This window comes from Palaemon carinicauda, chromosome 10 (assembly GCF_036898095.1).
Source record: "Palaemon carinicauda isolate YSFRI2023 chromosome 10, ASM3689809v2, whole genome shotgun sequence".
Lineage (NCBI taxonomy): Eukaryota > Metazoa > Arthropoda > Malacostraca > Decapoda > Palaemonidae > Palaemon > Palaemon carinicauda.
Genome location: NC_090734.1, coordinates 135,055,431 through 135,076,972, shown reverse-complemented (window position 1 = coordinate 135,076,972; position 21,542 = coordinate 135,055,431). Strand labels below are relative to the sequence as shown.

Here is a 21,542-nt window from a genome sequence, read left to right as displayed (position 1 = left end):
AGTATGTCAAAATATGACAAATTCGGAGATAATTTGTATTTTTTCTAACCATACAAACCTTAGCTATTTACATTGGGTTTACTTTCGGCGTAGCTGAAATTGACGAGCCAATAGATTTTAACGAGGGTTAACTACCCCCGCGCTAGTTAGCGGGGGTAGGGGAAGCTCCCCCCCCCACACACCGGTGATTTGTCTCACTTCACTTAGAGGTAGGACTTGACTTGGGGGACAGGGCTGGCGGGCAAATATGTGTAAATAGCTAAGGATTGTATGGTTAGGAAAAATACAAATTATCTCCGAATTTGTCATTTGTTCCGTAACCGAAATACAAACCACGCCATTTACATTGGGTGACTTACCCCTTAGGAAGGATGGAAAGTCCCCAGCCTTACTGGCTTTGGCTTTACCCGGGGACTCCGACTCCGAGTGAGTAGCACTCGAGAAAAGGAGTCCCTGCACCTCACAAGTTCCTTGCGGAGGAACGTGTGGCCTACGTAAGTTGTGTGTGGAGGAAAGAACTGACTCGTCCTAGGAAGTTGACCTTGAGTCCTTTAGATAGGAATCTAGGCTAGGACGTTCCCAATACCACCTCGTCAGGGTATGGGGGATGCGACAGTATTAAGCTTAATACTAGGAACACAAGGGAGCATGGTTTACCTGGAGAGTTTGAGGTCAGCTATGCGGAGACCAGGATGCTGCTTTCCCCAAGAGAGGGGAGGATGAAGAAAGAAGTAAGGGCGGCCAGGAGATCGCCGGGACTCAGGGGAGCGCTGACGCGCTGGAGATCGCTGACGCGCAGGAGATCGCTGACGCGCTGGAGATCGCTGACGCACTGGAGATCGCTGACGCGCTGGAGATCGCTGACGCGTTGGAGATCGCTGATGCGCTGGAGATCGCTGGCGCAGGAGGACGACGTGTAGACTGCTGCGCAGGAGCAGGTGGCGCGATGCGCAAAGGCAAACGCTCGCGAACGGGCTCAGGAAGAGAAGGCGCGTGGGCGTGCCGAAACTCTGGATGTACGCGCAGGAGACCGTGTGCGTTGCTGCGCAGGAGAAGGATGACGAGCAGGAACGTGTGGGCGAGGAGGAGTTAAATCCTTGCCCGCGTCTAGATCCGGAGATCTAAGGCGCGTGGGCGAGCGTGGCCGCGTGTCAGGAACTGGATGCGCAGGTACGCGCTGACGAGCAGGAGATCTTGTGCGCTTAAGTGACCGTTGGCGCTCTGGGCGCGTAACAGGAACAGGAGGTTGTATGTTGTCCAAAGGAGAGCGCTGGCGACCAGGGGGGCGTTGACCATCAGGAGAGCGCTGGAAAGCGGGGGGCGTTGACCATCAGGAGAGCGCTGGCGACCAGGGGGGCGTTGACCATCAGGAGAGCGCTGGCAAGCGGGGGGCGTTGACCATCAGGAGAGCGCTGGCGATCAGGAGAGCGCTGGCGAGCAGGAGAGCGCTGACGAACAGGAGAGCGCTGGCTAGGTGAGTCAGGAGACTGCAAAGATGGAGAGCGCTTACGCGCTACTGCGCGTGTACGCGCAAGGGAACCCTAACGCGCGAGGGAAGCTCCCACACCGTGGGAGACATCCCTTTGCCCCGAAGGAACCGATGCCCGTCGGCTGACGAGTTCAGGAGTCTGCTAGCCATCTGCGCAGGAGGTGGAAGGTCTGGCAGGTGTAGGAGATCGCGAACGATCACCGGAAAGGTCTAAGGACATGGCTGCTACAGTCTGCTCCCGGCGAGGAGGCTCCTTATCGGAGGACGGAGGAGGAGATGACTCGAAGAGGCGCCTCTTGACTCCCTTATAGGGAGACGGGAGGCCCCTGCGACGAAGAGGACGACGAGGCTTACGGCGAAGGCGGCCACGAGGGAGGTCATCAGGATCGTCGGTCCTCCAAAGAGGAGTCTCAGTCAGAGCGCTCCCCCGAGGGGGAGATGTAGCCGCAGGAGAGACCGTGGGACCCACCTTCCCCTTCGAAGGATGTTCGGAAGGGGGAGGAGAGCCTTCAGCAACGTCCGCAACATCAGGAGCCGCAGAGGTTTGACCAGACCCGTCGGAAGCCCCTGCCACCACGACGTCGACAATAGACAGAGGATCTACCTCTGCTATCACCGGCGACTGCTTGACAGCGGCCCCCAACTGGATAAGGTCAAACAGGGCTTCCTTGGAGGGCAGGCCCTTAAGCCCCAAGGAAGCCCAAAGCTGAAAAAGATCATCGTTAGAAACAGAGTTATCAACGTTATCAAAATCCTCTCCCGGGGGAGGAGGGGGAGCCGCCCCGCTATGGGAGGCGACGCCCTCTCCCGCACCCCGAGTTCGGGAAACAGAACAAGGGTCTGCGCTACCACTCGGAGGCCTCTCACGAGAGGCCGGTCGAGTGGGAGCTTCGGAGGAGGTTTCGGCGGCGGAAGAAGAGTCCCTGGAGCTTTCCTCCTTCAAGGCAACCCCTGAAGGAGAACGGTCTCTCTTGGACTTCTTCTTACGCCGGCGGGCAAACCTCTCCCACTGGGAGGCAGACCACTCCCTACACTCACTGCACGAATTTTCCCTGTCACACCGTTGGCCTTGACACTGCGGGCAAAGGGTGTGAGGATCGGTATCCACCGCCGACATGAAGGTACCGCAGGGGCGGCCGGCAATTCCAGGGCAGTTGCGCATGATGAATACCAAAGGGCGAGGCCAACTTCCAAACACACAGCTAAGGAAAAGCAAAGAAAAAGATTAAGGCTGTCAACAACGAGGACAATAGACAGACACCGTCTGCACATCGTCCGAGCCAAAAGTGAAGTGAGACAAATCACCGTGTGTGGGGGGGAGGGGTAGCAAGCTACCCCTTCCCCTAGCCCCGCTAACTAGCGCGGGGGTAGTTAACCCTCGTTAAAATCTATTAGCTCGTCAATTTCAGCTACGCCGAAAGTAAACCCAATGTAAATAGCGTGGTTTGTATTTCGGTTACGGAACAAATACAAATTAATTCAGAAAAAAGTAGGAACTACTGCACTGGAGATATATCACGTTTTGGAAAAAAATAGTTACCTTATCCATACCAAATCATGCACACAATCCATAATACTGTCCAATCTGAAAACAAGTAATGATGAAATTACATTAGATGTAGTAGCTATGGAAGGGGAGTAGTTTTCAACAAAGATCTGTATGAATTTACAGAAGATACTGGCCATGTAACCAATAAATGTGTGGAAAGTACTCAAAGTCCCAGGTACAGGAATGATTATCCTTACTTTCCAGGATGCTGATGTACCTTTCCAAGTTATTATTGAAAATGAAATGATTAAAAGTTCGACCATTCAAACAGAAGCCAATGCAATGATTTAATAGTTTTAAATTTGGACATCCGTCTAAAGTTTGCAAAAATTAAAAAATATGTGGTATCTACTCCAAATTTTACCATGGAGAATGTACACTTGGGGCTAGGTGTTAAGTTGCAACGTGAATCATAAATCCACTGATAGGAACTGTGAGTTGTATAAGTTGGAAGAAGCTGCCCTCAACAAATCCAGTTTAGAACATACAGTATAAGTCTAGGACATGCCAAAAGACTATAAAATAAATCAAATAGCTATGCAAAGGCACCAAAATCAAACCCACCTAGTACTGCCAATAGTTCTAGAAAAAGAAATATTCCATATAATGATAAAATGCTGCATAACGTGGTAAGTATATTGCCTCCTGAGGCTTTGCCATGGTGTAATTAACACAATAAAACCTTTGTACCCCATTACAAAAAATAGCACAAACTCTCTACGGCTATGTACTTGCCTGATTTGATGGAGGTTCCACTTAAAACCAACTTACCTAGTGCACCTGTAAATGGGGAAGATGCAAAAACCTAGAAACTCGCCACCTATTAATCGAAAAAGAGAGAAACCTTCATCTCCCCCCCCATAAGAAACAAAGTTATGACATCAAATAAATTTGATGTTTTGTCTGTTGATGTTTCTGATCAACTGGAAGATAACTTGAATAATCAGAAATTCAAGTTGAGGTACACCATTTGCCTAAACAAATAGATCAAAAGGAAACACAGAAAAAGACAAATATAAAACCCAATGTATCAAGACCCTCTCTAAAGAAACCTCTGGGAAATAGTGTTAGATCAAAAATTGCCAATGGGGAGACTTCATCCAAAGGGTCTGCCAGAAAATAAACCGTAGTTTTTGTCCTCCATTTTGCAATGGAATTGTCAGGGTTTAAGGGCGAACAATGAAGAACTTAAGCTTCTTATTCATGAGCACTCCCCATAATTATGTCTACAGGTGGGTAGTAGGTTGGCCAGGGTACCAGCCACCGTTGAGATACTACCGCTAGAGAGTTATAGGGTCTTTTGACTGGCCAAACAGTACAGTACTACATTGGATCCTTCTCTCTGGTTATGGTTCATTTTTCCTTTGCTTAAACATACACACACACAAAGAATAGTCTGGCCTATTCTTTACATATTCTCCTCTGTCCTCATACACCTGACAACACAGATTACCAAACAATTCTTCTTCACCCAAGGGGTTACTGCACTTTAATTGTTCAGTGGTCACTTTCCTCTAGGTAAGGGTAGAAAAGACTCTTTAGCTATAGTAAACAACTCTTCTAGGAGAGGGACACTCCAAAATCAAACCTTTGTTCTCTAGTCTTGGGTAGTGCCATAGCCTCTGTCCCATGGTCTTCCGCTGTCTTGGGTTAGAGTTCTCTTGCTTGAGGGTACACTTGGGCACACTATTCTACCTTATTTCTCTTCCTCTTGTTTGGTTAAAGTTTTTAGTTTAAACAGGAGATATGACAAATTCTTAGATAATTTGTATTTTTCCTAACCATACAAACCTTAGCTATTCAAATAGGGTATTACTTTCGGCGTAGCTGAAATGACGAGCCATTAGAATTTTAGCTACCCCTCCCCCCTCACACACCGGTGAACTAGTTCACTTTGCTTAGAGGTAGGACTTATCCCGGGGGACAGGGCTGGCAGGCCAGTTTGATTAAATAGCTAAGGTTTGTATGGTTAGGAAAAATACAAATTATCTACGAATATGTCATTTGTTCCGTAACCGAAATACAAACCACGCTATTTAAATAGGGTGACTTAACCCTTAGGAAGGGTGGTAAGTCCCAGCCGTACTGGCTTTGGCTTTTTGCCCGGGGACTCAGTATCTGAGTATGTAGAGTCCCTGCACCTCGCAAGTACCTTGCTCTGCAAGGATCGCGGTCTACGTAAGCTTGTGTGTAAAGGAATGAAGTGTGACTCGTCCTAGGAAGTTGACCTGGAGTCCTTTAGATGGAATTTTAGGTTAGGACGTTCCCAATACCACCTCGTAAGGGTATGGGGGATGCGACAGTATCATCTTAATACTAGGAACACAAGGAAGCATGGTTTACCTGCAGTGGTTTGAGGTCAGCTGTGCAGAGAACCTAGGATGCTGCTTTCCCCAAGAGAGGGGAGGATGAAGAAAAGAATAAGGGCCAGGCATACCTTTTCATTCATGCAGACTAAAACCGGGTAACAATGCCCTCAACCTTCTGCTATCTGTCCATTAAGGAGCCTGAGGTTTAGACCAGCTGTTGTGCAGCCACCACAGGGCCGATAGAGAATGTATCGAGCCTCCTGTGGGTCACGTCTTGCAGGTAGTGGGCTATGAAGGTCGTTTGACGCTTCCAAACCCCTGCTTGTAGAACCTGCATCAATGAGTAGTTTCTCTTGAATGCCAGGGATGTAGCAATGCCCCTGACATCATATGCTCTAGGGCGACGTGACGGAGGAGGGTCTGGATTCAGGGAATGGTGGATGACCCTGCAAATCCATGCTATATAGTATTCTTAGTGACCCTCCTCTTCGTCCTTCCTGTGCTCACAAACAATGCTTGCAATCGAGGACGAACTGCAACTGTTCTTTTAAGATAGAGCCTCAGACTCCTTACTCGGCACAGTAGGAGATGGTCTGGGTCATCTGTTACAGAACGGAGACTCGAAATCCGGAAGGAGTCGAACCGGGGGTCTGGCACTCCTGGATTTTGAGTCTTAGCTACAAACTCAGGGACGAACCTGAACATTACCTCCCCTCATCCCCTTGAATGGGCGATGTCATACGAGAGACCATGAAGTTCGCTGACTCGCTTGGCCGAGGCCAAAGCAAGTAGGAACACCGTCTTCCAAGTCAAGTGGTGATCTGAAGCCTGGCGTAATGGTTCGAACGGAGGTCTCTTAAGAGACCTGAGGACTCGAACCACGTTCCATGGAGGAGGTCTCACTTCCGACTGAGGGCAGGTAAGTTCATAACTTCGTATGAGTAGAGAAAGTTCCAGCGAGGAGGAAATGTCCATTCCTTTTAGCCTGAAGGCAAGATTTAAGGCTTAGCGATAGCCTTTCACTGCCGAGACTGAAAGGCGCATTTCTTCCCGCAAATACACAAGAAACTCCGCTATTGCTGGAATAGTGGCATCGAGTGGAGAGATACCCCTTCCACGACACCAACAACAGAAGACTATCCACATCGCCTGATAGACTCCTGCAGATGACTTTCGGAGGTGTCGAGACATCCTTTCCGCAACTTGTTGCGAAAAGCCTCTCTCTGTGAGGAGATGCTGGATAGTCTCTAGGCGTGAAGCCGCAGCAATGCTACGGCTTTGAGGAAGATGTTGGTGTGTGGTTGCTTGAGTAGCTCGTGTCGAGGAGGGAGTTCTCTCGGGAATTCCGTCAGGAGCTGCAGAAGGTCCGGGAACCACTCTGCGTGATGCCATAGCGGAGCTATTAAGGTCATTAACAGGTTGACCGATATTCTGGTCTTGTTGAGCACCCTTCTCATCAGACAGAACGGGGGAAAGGCGTACACGTCGATGTTGTCCCACCGTTGTTGGAAGGCATCTTGCCAGAGTGCCTTGGGGTCCGGGACTGGGGAGCAGTACAGCGGAAGATTGAAATTCAAGGCTGTCGCGAACAGATCCACCGTCGGGGAACCCCACAAAGTCAGGACTTTGTTGGCTACTAGAGGATCCAAAGACCACTCGGTACTCACTATCTGGGATGCTCTGCTCAGACTGTCGGCGAGCACATTCCTTTTGCCCAGAATGAAGCGAGCCGATAGTGGAATCAAATGGACTTCAGTCCATCTCAGTATCTCTACTGCAAGATGGGATAGCTGTTGTGAAAAGGTACCTCCCTGCTTGTTGATGTAAGCCACTGCCGTGGTGTTGTCGCTCATCACCACCACGGAGTGACCCGCCAGGTACTGTCGGAACTGTTGAAGTGCCAGATAGAAGGCCTTCATCTCTAGCAGGTTTATGTGGAGGCACTTTTCTGATTCTGACCATAGGCCTGAGGTCCTGTGGTTCAGAATGTGGGCCCCCACCCTTCTTTTGAGGCGTCCGAGAACAGCATCAAATCCGGGGGGAGGACGAAAAGAGCCACTCCCTTTCGGAGGTTTTCGTCTGTCACCCACCATTGAAGGTCCGTCCGTTCCGCAGGATCCATAGGGACCAAAATGTCCGGGGAATCGGATCCTTGATTCCACCAAGACTTGAACCGCCATTGCAGGGATCTCATCCTGAGGCGCCAATTTGAAACTAGACGGGCCAGAGAGGAAAGGTGACCGAGGAGACATAACCACGATTGGGCTGGGAGTTCTTCTCGTCTGAGGAAAGGATCTGCGACCCTCCTCAGCCTTGCTATACTGTCGTCTGATGGAAAGGTTTTGTGGAGATTGGTGTCCAAGATTATGCCTAGATATACCAGTTGTTGAGATGGAAGCAGAGAAGACTTCTCGAGATTTACCATGATCCCTAGATCTTGGCAAAGTCCCAGAATCTTGTCCCGGTGTCGAAGAAGGGTCAACTCCGAGTCTGCCAGGATCAGCCAGTCGTCCAGATAACGCAGATCAGGGTGAACACTCTGGTGAAAACCTGAGGTGCTGTGGAGAGACCGAAACACAGCACCTTGAACTGGTAGATCTTGTTGTCTAGGCTGAATCTTAAGTACTTCCTTGAAGGCGGATGGATTGGGATCTGGAAGTACGCGTCCTTCAGATCCAGTGTACACATGAAGTCTCGCGGTCTCACTGCAAGTCTGACCGTGTCTGCTGTCTCCATGCTGAACGGAGTTTGTTTGACAAACTAGTTCAGAGCTGAGAGGTCGATGACTGGTCTCCAGCCTCCAGATGCCTTCTTTACAAGAAAAGAGTCAACTGAAGAAGCCTGGGGACCTGTTGACGAACTCTTGGAGAGCATCCTTCTTTAGCATGGTCTCGACTTCTGCCCGTAGGGCTAGCCCCTTTGCCGATCCCATGGCTTAGGAGCTCAACGACACTAGATTCACTGTCAGGGGAGGTAGAGATGTTATGAACGAGACAGGATATCCTTGACTGATTACAGAAACCGTCCAGGAATCGGCCCCGAGTTGCTGCCACCTGATTGCGCAACTCTGCAGGCATCCCCCCACTGGTGGACATGCAGGGGGATTGACAATCCTAGTGTTTGCGGCCTCGGCCGCTCCCCCTAGGATTCATGCCTCCCCTGGAGGACTTTTTGCCTCTCTTGTCTTTGACAGGAAAGGCCTGCTGTTTAGAAAAGGTGATTCATCAACTCCCTCAACCTTCCCTTTTATTTGGAGATTTGAATGGTAGATATCCTTTATGGGGTGATATTTTAGCAAATACACGGGGCAGTATTATATCATCAATTGTGGAAAATGATGTGGGACTCCTTAATACAGGAGAGCCCACACACTTTCATGTTCAGACGAGTGCTCTGTCATGTATTGACCTTTCAATTGTACGCTCCAACTGCTTTCTCGATTTTGAATGAAGAACGTTAGATGATTGGCATACTAGTGATAATGCTCCAATTATTACAGTATAAATACGAACAATAATCCACCTTTACAAAGATTGTCATGATGGAACTTTAACAAGGCAGACTGGAACAAATTTTGGGAGCTATGTGAAATTGATGGAAATGCCGAACAGTTTTAAAGTGTAGATGATGCCACAGATTTACTGAATGGAACTCTACATACTGCAGGAGTCAATTCAATTCCCAAAACCACAGGGTTATTCAAATGGCGACCAGTCCCCTGGTGGTTTTCAGAACTAACTGCCTTGCACAGAGCCACAAGAAAATCTTTCTTTCGGTTGAGTAGACACCATACAGAGAACTTAATAATATATAACAAATGTAGAGCACAATTCCATTGTGTAATGAAAGAAGCTAGGCACCAGTCTTGCAGATCATTTGTTTCCCCTGTCAATAGTAGAACACTACAGTCTTCTACATAGAGGAAAGGGAAAAAGATAGCTGGCAAATTTACCCCCAACTCATTATCTGTGATGAAGGTAAATAGTCAGTATGTGACTGGAGCAATTGAGGTTAGCAATGCTTTGGCTGAACATTTCTCCACTATATCATGCAAGTGTGGAACAGCTTCTGGTTATCACTACAGAAGCATTGAAGAATGGAAACTGCTAAATTTTACAACAGAAAAGGAGGAATCTTGCAATGCTCTGTTTACCAAAAGGGAATTTGATTTTGAATGCTACATGCAATGATACAGCCTCTGGACCCAATGGAATTCCATATGCAATGATTAAACATGTACCTGTTAATACTAAGTTATTTATTTTAAGCACTATTAACAGACTATGGCATGACCTTAATTACTCAAGTATTTGGGAACTAGTAATTATTTTAGCCATTTTTAAAACCTCGTAAGGATAAGTTCTTAGCAGCAAACTATGGACCAATTGCATTGACATCTTGTTTATGTAAGATCATGGAGAATACGGTTAATGCAAGACTGGCGAGGTACCTGGAGAAGAAAGGCATTTTATCACCTATCCAGTGTGGATTTAGAAAATGCACTCAAGGACTGATGTGTTGGTACAACCTAAGTCCTCTATTTGTGAAGCCTTTGCATCCAAACAGCACCATGTAACAGTCTTTTTTTTATCTTAAAAAGGCATATGATACTGCATGGAGATATAGAATACATAAAACCATTCATGAAATGGAACTGAGAGGAGAGCTACCATTGCTTATTCAAGCATTTGTTCCCCATAAATGTTTTCAAGTTAACGTGTGCTAAATGTAACCATATTTTCATTAGCCATTAATGGGATATCCTCTGTTATTCCCAAAGATATTCTCTCAAGTCTTTGTAGATGATCTCTCCATATCATTTGCTGGAACTAGAATGTCGATAGTTGAGAGAAAACTACTACACTCAATTGACAAAATTATTCAGTGGGCTGATATGAATGGATTCAAGTTTTCGAAAAGCGAAACTGTTGTTATCTATTTCTGTCGTATTTGTGGAGTACAACCAAACCCGGATATATACATCAGAGGTCAACGGATCACATGTGTAAGTGAAGCTAGATTTCTAGGGTTGATCTTTGAATGTAGGCTTACATGAGTTCTTAACTTAAAGGCATTAAAAGTTAAGTGTCTTGAGGCTCTGAATATTTTAAAAGTTTTGTCCCATACATCATGGGGAGTAGATTTTAAAATTATAAAAGGCCTTAATGTTTCCAAAAATTAGTTATGGGTGTGAAATATACTCCTCAGCCACCCAAGCTAAAGATACTAGATTTTATAGACCATGCTGGTATCAGATTGCCCACAGGAGGTTTAGAATTTTGCTTAACCAAAGTCTCCTTGTTGATTCTGGAGAATTACCTTTAAACCTTTACCGAAATTCTTCTATTGTTTGGTATTATTATTATTATTATCAAGATGCTATAAGCCCAAGGGCTTCAACAGGAAAAATAGCCCAGTGAGGAAAGGAAATAAGGAAATATTAAGCAATGTGAAAAATATTGAAGAATTAAAATAATATATTTTTAAAACAGCAACATCAACACAGATATTGCATATATAAACTATAATAAGGCTTATGTCAGCCTGTTCAACAAAAACATTTGCTGCAAGTTTGAACCTTTGAAGTTCTACCAATTCAACTACTCGATTAGGAAGATCATTCCACAACTTGGTCACAGCTAGAATAAAACTTCTAGAATACAGTGTGGTATTGAGCCTGACTATTAAAATTAACTGCATACCTAGTATTATGAACAGGATGGAACTGTTCAGGAAGATCTGAATGTAAAGGATGGTCAGAATTATAAAAATCTTATGCAACTGCATAATGAACTAATTGAACGACAGTGACAGATTAATATCTAGATCAGCGATAAGAAATTAATGGACCGTAGTTCCTGTCCAACAAATTAAGATGAGAATCAGCAGCTGAAGACTAGACAGGAGAACAATACTTGAAACAAGATAAAATGAAAGAATTAAAACACTTCTTCAGAATTTATTGATCACCGAAAATCTTAAAAGACTTTCTCAATTAATTGACCGTAGTTCCTGTCCAACAAATTAAGATGAGAATCAGCAGCTGAAGACCAGACAGGAGAACAATACTTGAAACAAGATAAAATGAAAGAATTAAAACACTTCTTCAGAATTTATTGATCACCGAAAATCTTAAAAGACTTTCTCAATAAGACAATTTTTTGTGCAATTGAAGATGATACAGACCTAATGTGTTTCTCAAAAGTAAATTTGCTGTAAAGAATCACACCTGAAATCTTAAAAGTTATACAGTGTTAAAGAAACATTATCAATGCTGAGATCCAGATGTTGAGGGGCCCCTGTCCTTGTCCTATTTAAAATTATACTTTGAGTTTTGTTAGGATTCAACTGCATGCCCCATAATCTGCACCATGCAATAATTTTAGCTAGATATCTATTAAGAGATTCAGCAACTGCAGATCTACATTCAGGAGATGGAATTGATGCAAAAAGTGTAGCATCATAGGCTTAAGCAACAAGCTTGTTTTCTATGCCCAATCACATGTCATGTGCATAGAGTATGAAAAGAAATGGGCCAAAAACACGATATCATATTCCTATACTCACTATGATGCCCATCAACCACTCTTTGTGATCTATTACTTAAAAATTCAATAATGCTAAGAAATGACCCAAACTCTCCCAACTGTTTGAGTTTGAAAACAAGGCCCTCTTGATTAACACGGTCAAAGGCAGCAATAAAATCAAGACCAATCATACGAACTTCCTGACCACTATCAAAGATTTCTGTAAAGCATTGGAGATTGTAAGAAGGGTATCACATGCTAGTTATTTGCTTTCTTTTAAAAAGATGGGAGTTCTCATGGAGATTGCCGGGATAATTTCTAGTCGTTTTATCCCGAATGAGGAAAACCCCCAACGGTTGACTCATGTCGGAAAAACTTCACTGAGTCAGCTAGAATTTTACCACTCATCTAAGGAACGAGGAGGGAACCCAGTTGCAACCGAGTGAATGTTCTTGTAAACACTTGCGGGTTGAGCGTAGGTTAGAGCCTTGCACTCTGTACTGGAAAACCAATTCTGAAAGGATACCTTTACGTACATCCCTGGAGGATAACTTCAGTGATAACCAGTGGTCAAAGTCACTGAATGACTAGTCAATGGAAGGAGAAAAGAGGCTTGACATGTTACTACACATAGTGGATTTAGGGCCGCCTGGCGATTGGATTTTAGGGTCTTCTTCTTATCCCTTTATTTTATGACATCCTCCCCCAGTAAATGACAAATTCAGAGATAATTCGTATTTTTCCTAACCATACAAACCTTAGCTTATATACATAGGGTTTACTTTCGACGTAGGTGAAAATGACGAGCCAATAGATTTTTAACAAGGGTTACCTACCCCCCCGCTAGTTAGCAAGGGGGTAGGGGAAGGGGTAGCTTGCTACCCCTCCCCCCCACACACCGGTGAATTGTCTCACTTCACTTAGAGGTAGGACTTGTCTTGGGGGACAGGGCTGGCGGGCAAATATGTGTAAATAGCTAAGGTTTGTATGGTTGGGAAAAATACAAATTATCTCCGAATTTGTCATTTGTTCCGTAAAAGAAATACAAACCACGCTATTTACATAGGGTGACTTACCCCCATAGGAAGGGTGGAAAGTCCCCAGCCTTACTGGCTTTGGCTTTACCCGGGGACTCAGAATCCGAGTGAGTAGCACTCGAGAAAAAGAGTCCCTGCACCTCACAAGTTCCTTGCTCCGCAAGGAACGTGTGGCCTACATAAGTTTGTGCATGGAGGAAGAGTGTGACTCGTCCTAGGAAGTTGACCTGGAGTCCTTTAGATGGAATTCTAGGCTAGGACGTTCCCAATACCACCTCGTCAGGGTATGGGGGACGCGACAGTATTAACTTAATACTAGGAACACAAGGGAGCATGGTTTACCTGCAGAGGTTGAGGTCAGCTATGCAGAGACCAGGATACTGCTTTCCCCAAGAGAGGGGAGGATGAAGAAAGTAGTAAGGCCCAGACATACTCTTTCATTCACGCAGACTAAGACCGGGTAACAATGCCCTCAACCTTCTGCTACTTGTCCACTAAGGAGCCTGAGGTTAGACCAGCTGTTGTGCAGCCACCACGGGGCCGATAGAAAAGGTATCAAGGCTCCTGTGGGTCACGTCCTGCAGGTAGTGGGCTGTGAAGGTCATTTGACGCTTCCAGACCCCAGCTTGTAGCACCTGCGTCACAGAGAAGTTTCTCTTAAAGGCCAGGGATGTAGCGATGCCCCTAACGTTGTGTGCCCTAGGGCGACGTGATGGAGGAGGGTCAGGATTCAAGGCGTGATGAATAACCCTTCGAATCCAAGCCGAGATGGTGTTCTTGGTGACCCTCCTCTTAGTCCTTCCCGTGCTTACAAACAACGCTTGCACGCGGGGACGAACTGCAGCTGTCCTCTTCAAGTAATGCCTCAGACTCCTCACTGGGCATATTAGCAGATGGTCTGGGTCACTTGTTACAGAATGGAGACTTGTGACCCTGAAGGAGTCAAACCGTGGGTCCGGCACTCCAGGGTTCTGAGTCTTGGCAACAAACTCAGGGACGAACTTGAACGTTACCTCCCACCATCCCCTTGAATGGGCGATGTCGTATGAGAGACAATGAAGTTCACTAACTCGTTTAGCAGAGGCCAACGCAAGTAGGAAAGCCGTCTTCCAAGTCAGGTGGCGATCAGAGGCCTGGCGTAATGGTTCGAAGGGAGGTCTCTTCAGAGCCCTGAGAACCTGAACCACGTTCCATGGAGGAGGTCTCACTTCCGACTGAGGGCAGGTACAGGTAAGCTCATAGCTACGTATGAGTAAAGAGAGTTCTAGCGAGGAAGAAATGTCCACTCCTTTCAGCCTAAAGGCCAGACTTAAGGCTGAGCGATAGCCTTTCACCGCCGAGACCGAAAGGCGCATTTCTTCCCGCAAATACACTAGGAACTCCGCTATTGCTGGAATAGTGGCATCGAGTGGAGAGATACCCCTCCCAGGACACCAACCACAGATGACTCTCCACTTCGCCTGGTAGACTCCCACGGAGGACTTTCGCAAGTGACGAGACATTCTTTCCGCAACCTGTTGCGAAAAGCCTCTCTCCATGAGGAGATGCTGGATAGTCTCCAGGCGTGAAGCCGAAGCGAGGCTACGGCTTTGTGGAAGATGTTGCAATGTGGCTGTCTGAGTAGCTCGTGTCGTGGGGGAAGTTCTCTCGGAAGTTCCGTCAGGAGTTGCAGAGCTATCAGGGTCATAGACAGGTTGACTGATAGTCTGGTCCTGTTGAGCACCCTCCTCATCAGACAAAACGGTGGGAAGGCGTACACGTCGATGTTGTCCCACCGCTGTTGGAAAGCATCTTGCCAGAGAGCCTTGTGGTCCGGGACTGGGGAGCAGTACAGAGGCCGCTTGAAATTCAAGGCTGTCGCGAACAGGTCCACCGTCGGGGAACCCCACAAAGTCAGGACTTTGTTGGCTATCTGAGGATCCAAAGACCACTCGGTGCTCACTATCTGCGAAGCTCTGCTCAGACTGTCGGCGAGCACATTCCTCTTGCCAGGAATGAAGCGAGCTGATAGTGTTATCGAGTGGACTTCGGACCACCTCAGAATCTCTACTGCAAGATGGGATAGCTGTTGTGAAAAGGTACCTCTCTGCTTGTTGATATACAGTAAGCCACTACCGTGGTGTTGTCGCTCATCACCACCACGGAGTGGCCCGCCAGGGTCCGCTGGAACTGTTGAAGAGCCAGATACACGGCTTTCATCTCTAGCAGGTTGATGTGTAGGTACTTTTCTGATTCTGACCAAAGGCCTGAGACCCTCTGGTTCAGAATGTGGGACCCCCACCCTTCTTTTGACGCGTCCGAAAACAGTGTCAAATCCGGGGGAAGGACGAGAAGATGTACTCTCTTTCGTAGGTTTTCGTCTATCAGCCACCACCGCAGGTCCGCCTGTTCCATGGGTCCTATAGGGACCAGAGAGTTCGGGGAATCGGAGCCCTGACTCCACCGGGACTTGAGCCGCCATTGCAGGGATCTCATCCTGAGACGGCCGTTCGGGACCAGACGGGCCAGGGAGACTAGGTGACCTAAAAGACGTAACCATGACTGGGCTGGAAGCTCTTCCCGCCTGAGGAAGGGCTCTGCCACCCTCCTCAGCCTTGCTATCCTGTTGTCTGATGGAAAGGCTTTGTGGAGATTGGTGTCTAATAACATGCCTAGATAAACCAGTCGCTGGGACGGCTGCAGAGAGGACTTCTCGAGATTTACCATGATCCCCAGATCTTGGCAAAGTCCCAGAAGCCTGTCTCGGTGTCGAAGAAGGGTCGACTCCGAGTCTGCCAGGATTAGCCAGTCGTCCAGATATCGGAGGAGACGGATGCTGTTCCTGTGCGCCCATGACGAAATCAGGGTGAACACTCTGGTGAACACCTGAGGTGCTGTGGAGAGACTGAAGCACAGTACCTTGAACTGGTAGGTCTTGCTGTCTAGGCTGAATCTCAAGTACTTCCTGGAAGACGGAGGATTGGGATCTGGAAGTACGTGTCCTTCAGATCCAGTATGCCCATGAAGTCTTGTGGTCTCGCTGCAAGTCTGACCATGTTCGCTGTCTCCATGCTGAACGAAGTTTGCTTGACAAACTTGTTCAGAGCTTAGAGATCGATGACGGGTCTCCAGCCTCCAGACGCCTTCTTTACAAGAAAGAGTCGACTGAAGAAGCCTGGGGAGCCGTCGACGACCTCTTGGAGAGCATCCTTCTTGAGCATGGTCTCGACTTCCGCCCGAAGAGCCAGCCCCTTTGCCGATCCCATGGCATAGGAGCTCAACGACACTGGATTCACTGTCAGGGGAGGTTGAGATGTTGTGAATGGGACGCGATAACCTTGGCCGATCAAAGAGACCGTCCAAGAATCGGCCCCATGTTGCTGCCACCTGCGCACGCAACTTTGTAGGCATCCCCCCACAGGTGGACACGCGGGGGGACTGCCACTCCTAGCGTTTACGGCCACGGCCGCTCCCTCTAGGAGTCTGCCTCCCCTGGAGGACTTACCCCCCCTCTTGTCCTTGACAGGAAAGGGCTGAGGCTTAGACACCTTCGTCTTAGCTGCCGGAGCCTGCTTCGGTGTCCTGCGAGGCTGCTGTTGATGTTGTTGTGGAGCTGGAGGCTTGTAGGGCCGAGATAAGAGAGCCCTTTGGAGGAGCGAATCCTGGTTCGACTTTCTCCACCTCTCAGCTGTGCGTTCCACGTCCTTGGGCTCAAACAAGCTTCCTCCAAGGATGGAGGAGTGTCTGAGCCTGCAGACATCCACGGCGGGGACCTTCGGAAGGAACTTCTCGGTCACCGCATCACGTCGCTTCAAGATCGAGTTGGCCCACAGGTTGGTAACCTGGTGGGCCAGGAACTCGATGGAGATAGTGCCCGAGAGGAGGAAGGTCTCCAGGGCCTTCCTATTGCTCTCCTTAGACAAGTCCTCAGAGCGCAATAGGATGCCCAGAGAACCCAGCCAGACGTCCAGCCACTAAGTGGCCTGCATGGCACACTTCGCAACCTTCTCCTGTCTCAGGATCTCCGAAGCCGAGAATGTCACCTGCCGGGAGGAGAGCTTCTCAAGCGGAGTTCCCCTTGTGAGCTCTTCCACCGAGTGGTGGAGGGGAAGAGCTAATCTGGACTCCCCCATGATCTCAAAACACCACCTCTGCTGTAAACAAGGAGGGAGGAGTCTGTTCCCGGCAGAGGAACGGCTGGAAGAGGCGAGGTCCGCGAGCTGAGCTTCAACCTTGTCTCTGGCACTCTTCACCCCCTGGGACCAAGGCAAAGCCGCGCTGGCCCTTGGGGGTTTCTGGGTACCATAGACTTGGTCTAGGCCCATATCCTTGCCTTCGTGAGGGGCGATCTCCGGGTCCTTGAATCTGTTGAGTTGCCTCATCAGATCCAATACCTGCCAGAAGGCATGCTCAGACTCATGCTGCTCTCCTTCCTGTGGACTGGCAGCTAAGTCTCCCGTCCCGAGAGGCTCTTCTTGGGAAGACACGTGGACGTTCTCCCGGGGTCTGGTTGGCTCTGGACGAATCTGCGAAGACGACTTAGGAATCGTCTTCGAGTCCTTGGGTTCCCTCCTGGGCGGGATACAGGACTCCAGCAAAGATGTCTGGAAGGTACCTTCCACGCGAGATGTTTCTCTTTCTTGAGGAGGGGTTCCTCCCATTGGTGCCGTGGGAGAGGCCCCCGCCTCGCTGGACTCTCCTGAGGACGGAAAGGCTTCGTCCACAGGAGAAGGAGAAACGACCGCAAAGGGGATGGAGCCTTCCTGACGGACCTCTTAGAAGCCAACTTCTCCCTGGGAGAAGTCACCACGAAGTCCACTCCTCTCCTTCACTTCAGCGGGGACGAGTCTGTCCTTGGCTTGAGTCCCAGATCAGCGAGGGCTGGCTTCACAGCCTGCACCACCACTTGCATCAGGTGACCAAACCAAGACTGACGGGTGAAGGACGCATTGTCCGTAATCCCCGCTGGAGGGAAGGGGATCACCTGATCCTTCGAAGTGGACGCAAAGGGGCCTACTTGGAAAGAAGAAAGGGAAGAATGTTGCCTAGACCTCTCCTAAGACTCTTCCTAGTCCTGGGTGAGAGACCTGCGCTTGCGCGGGGGCGATCCTGATGGCGATCTGGAAGTACGCGTCCCTGTCGTAGGCACGAGCTGCGGAACCCGGCAAGAACAGGGGTCGTGCTGGCTCTCGCGCGATGGAGCATCCAAGGACTTGCGAGCGGGTGGCTGCTGGAGAGCGGGCGCGCAGTCGCGCAGGGATAAACGTGCGCGGGCGCGCAGGGATAAACGTGCGCGGGCGCGCAGGTGAATAAGCGCGCGAGGGTAGAGGAGATCGCTGTCGGTCAGCAGAATGGTGACGCGCAGGAGATCTATGGCGCGTGGGCGAGCGATGGCGCGTAGTACGCGCAGGCGATCGACCGCGCACAGGCGATTTGGCGTGTGTGCGCGTCGGAGACCTATGGCGATCCAAGTCATGGGCGTGCTGGCGCGTTGGCGAGCGCTTGTGCGCAGGCGAAGGATCGCGCGGGTGCTCGGGAGATTGTTGGCGTGCAGGAGATCGTTGGCGCACAGGAGGGTGTCGACGCGTAGACATCTGGGGCGCAGGATCAGGTGGCGAGGAAACGCGCAAGGGCGAACGCTCATGGACGGGCTCAGGAGATGAAGGCTCATGGGCGCGCAGGAACTCTTGAAGTGCGCACCGGGGAGCGTGAGAGCTGATGCGCAGGCGAAGATGGGCACACAGGAGCGCGAGGGCGAGGTCCAAGGAGTAAGGTCCTTGCCTGTGTCCAGATCCGAAGATCTAAGGCGCGTGGGCGAGCGTTGGCGCGCATCAGGAACAAGGTGCGCAGGTGCGCGCTGACAAGCAGGAGATCGTGTGCGCTCAGGAGACCGATGGTGTGCCTGGCGCGCAGCAGGGACAGAAGGGCGCTGACTGCTAACAGGAGAGCGCTGGCAAGCAGGAGAGAGCTGACGATCAGGAGAGCGCTGGCGAGCAGGCGAGCGTTGGCGAGCAGGAGAGCGCTGGCGAGGCGAGTCTGGTGGCTGCAACTCAGGAAAGCGCTTGTGCGCTACTGCGCGCAAACGCGCAGGGGAACCCTGACGCGCAAGGGAAGTACCCACACCGTGGAAGACAACCCTTTACCCCGAAGGGACCAGTGCCCGTCGGGTGACGAGGTGAGAAGGCGCCTGCTGCGCATCTGCGCCGCAGGTGGAAGGTCTGGTAGGGTGTGAGGATCCGTCTCGACCACCGACAAGAAGGTACCACAGGGGCGACCGGAGAGTCCAGGGCATTTGCGCATAATTGCGATGAAGGTAGAGGCCAACTTCCAAACACACAAAGTCTGAGAAAAAGAAAAAACAGATTAAGGCTGTCAAAAGCGCGGATGAAAGACAGACACGTCTGCTCATCGTCCGAGCCAAAAGTGAAGTGAGACAATTCACCGGTGTGTGGGGGGGAGAGGTAGCAAGCTACCACTTCCCCTACCCCCTTGCTAACTAGCGCGGGGGTGGTTAACCCTCGTTAAAAATCTATTGGCTCGTCATTTTCAGCTACGCCGAAAGTAAACCCTATGTAAAGAGCATGGTTTGTATTTCGGTTATGGAACAAAGAGGTTTTTTGTAGAACTGTACGATGAACAGAGCTATGAACAACTCCATAGAAAAAGGGACTGAAGTCATATTTTCTATGCGTCCTTAGTCTTTGCAAACAAAAGCTCCAGTACTTTCATTTATCATTACTATTAATGGGTTTTGATTATGCTAACTGTTCTTTTTTAATACAATGTCTTGGTTTTAATGATGATGACTACAGGAAACTGGAAATTTTTAAAAATTTGAGCCTTTGTACTTCATTGGGACACGCCAAGTGTACAATTTCAAAAGTTATGACTGAAAAACTACATTCTAAAACAGAAACAAACACGAGAACATCACCTAACCTAACCTAGGAACCACATCCTTAGGAACAGGTGGGCTACGGGCCCCTGCAACATGCCATAACTGCCGTATCCTTAGCTTACCCTAGGAATTAAGTTTCAACCCTGTGTTTACTTCCCAACCGAGTTCACTCCTGGCAAGGTGACACTAAATCATATTTCGGAGCCTTTGTAGGGTGACGGCCAGATCTGTTTTCATTCATAGAAAATGGGAATATTATAAAGTGGGGTGGACTGTGGCCGTCATTCTAAAATCGAGTTCGTAGAAAACTGGAATATCCTGAACTGTGGCCGTCGTTCTAAAACCGATTTTGGCGGGAGAAGCTAACTTAAAAAACCCACCTAACCTATGCTAAAAGCCGTATCCTTACCCAGGGGGGCTTCGTCCCCCCGGACCCCCCCCCCCTTACCTACTACGGGAGCGAGAAGATTCGTGGCCGGAGTAAGAACTCGAGCCACAAATTTTCAGGTAATTTAGGGTTTTCGGCAAAAAACATAAAAGTGTGCGTTTAAGCACATATTTAAGATCCGTAGACCATTTCCAAACGTTTTTATTCTATACAAGATAACAGTCAGAGCGATAATAAGCAAATTAGGACGCTTGGCCATAGCGCTACAAACTACCCCATATTTCTTAAATTGTAAAACAAGCCTCATCATATTTCAGACCAAGATATACAATAACTTCATATTTCAAATCGATCTGACAAATATAAAGCAAATTTACACCTCTCCCCCAAGAAACTACATTCGCCACAAAAAATTTATTCATATATAAAATGAGACGTATACTTTCAGGTGTTTCGAACGTCAATGATAACATTACCTAGCGCAAAGCCATAGCTCTGCAATTATGGTAGTCACCCCACCATAACTCAAAATCTATGGATTTCCGCCAGAAATCGTTATAAATAACCTTCAAATCACAACAAAATACACTGTAAGAAAGTTCTATTTTCTGCAAAAAGTTTATTGCACTATTCTACAACTTTACTGGACATAGTAACTTGGGCTTCTAATAATCTTTGTTAATTAATAAACTAAGTAAAGGTTAAGCATTTAATCCTGGATTTAAATGGTCTGATAAGAAGACAGTTAACATTGTCTGCACAGGCATTTTAATGTTGATAACCTTAAATAATAAGAAATAAATTTAGAACTACCGGAAATTCTCTAGTCTCGTCTAGGACAGTCCTTTAAGTGCATCATCAATAGTGGCGAACCAAGACATTTCCAGCTACTCTGAAGAAACTTAAGGCTAATAATCATTCCTACCAGCTTCAGAGTTAAACACAAACAAGTCTGTAACCTGACATTTTAATCATCCAGAAGAAATACGAGCGGGAAACTTGGAAAATCTTCCATCACACAAGACCTTCATCAAATGTAAACAAAATCATCAGGGGGACCATCGGCCATGCTCTCTTTATTTCTCTCACCTACTTTAAATAATAATAACCAAATGGTATAAAACGTTACTCGTTTTGTGATTGACATTTAATACTCACCGAAATTACAAGAGATGGACCATCGGACGATTTAACAAGGTGAAAAGATTCCGCCAGCTATCAGTCTACCTCTGGGAAAAGAACCGTCCTCCATTTTGCAAGATGGCGAAGTGCTGAGTGTGGCGGGGTGTTTGAATTCGCGCTGAGCGACAATTTCTCGCTTTTATTATTTCCAAGATATTTCTTTAATGTTAAAAAGTGTAATGGA

The 21,542-nt window shown here is 48.1% G+C and overlaps 1 protein-coding gene across 3 annotated transcripts in view; it reads right to left on the bottom strand.

The window, feature by feature from the left end:
- The window catches only part of LOC137648801 (zinc finger protein 845-like), a 44,607-nt gene extending 23,171 nt beyond the window's left edge, over window positions 1-21,436 (bottom strand). The window contains exons 1-2 of one of the 3 annotated variants that reach the window (XM_068381951.1): window positions 21,335-21,418; window positions 3,030-3,074 (exon numbers count right to left, since the gene is read on the bottom strand). The gene's annotated coding sequence lies outside the window, so the exon portion shown is untranslated. Of the gene's footprint in view, window positions 1-3,029; window positions 3,075-20,989; window positions 21,117-21,334 lie in introns of those variants that run through there. The other 2 variants (XM_068381950.1, XM_068381952.1) reach the window with 2 other exon arrangements.
- Window positions 21,437-21,542: the final 106 nt, after the last annotated feature.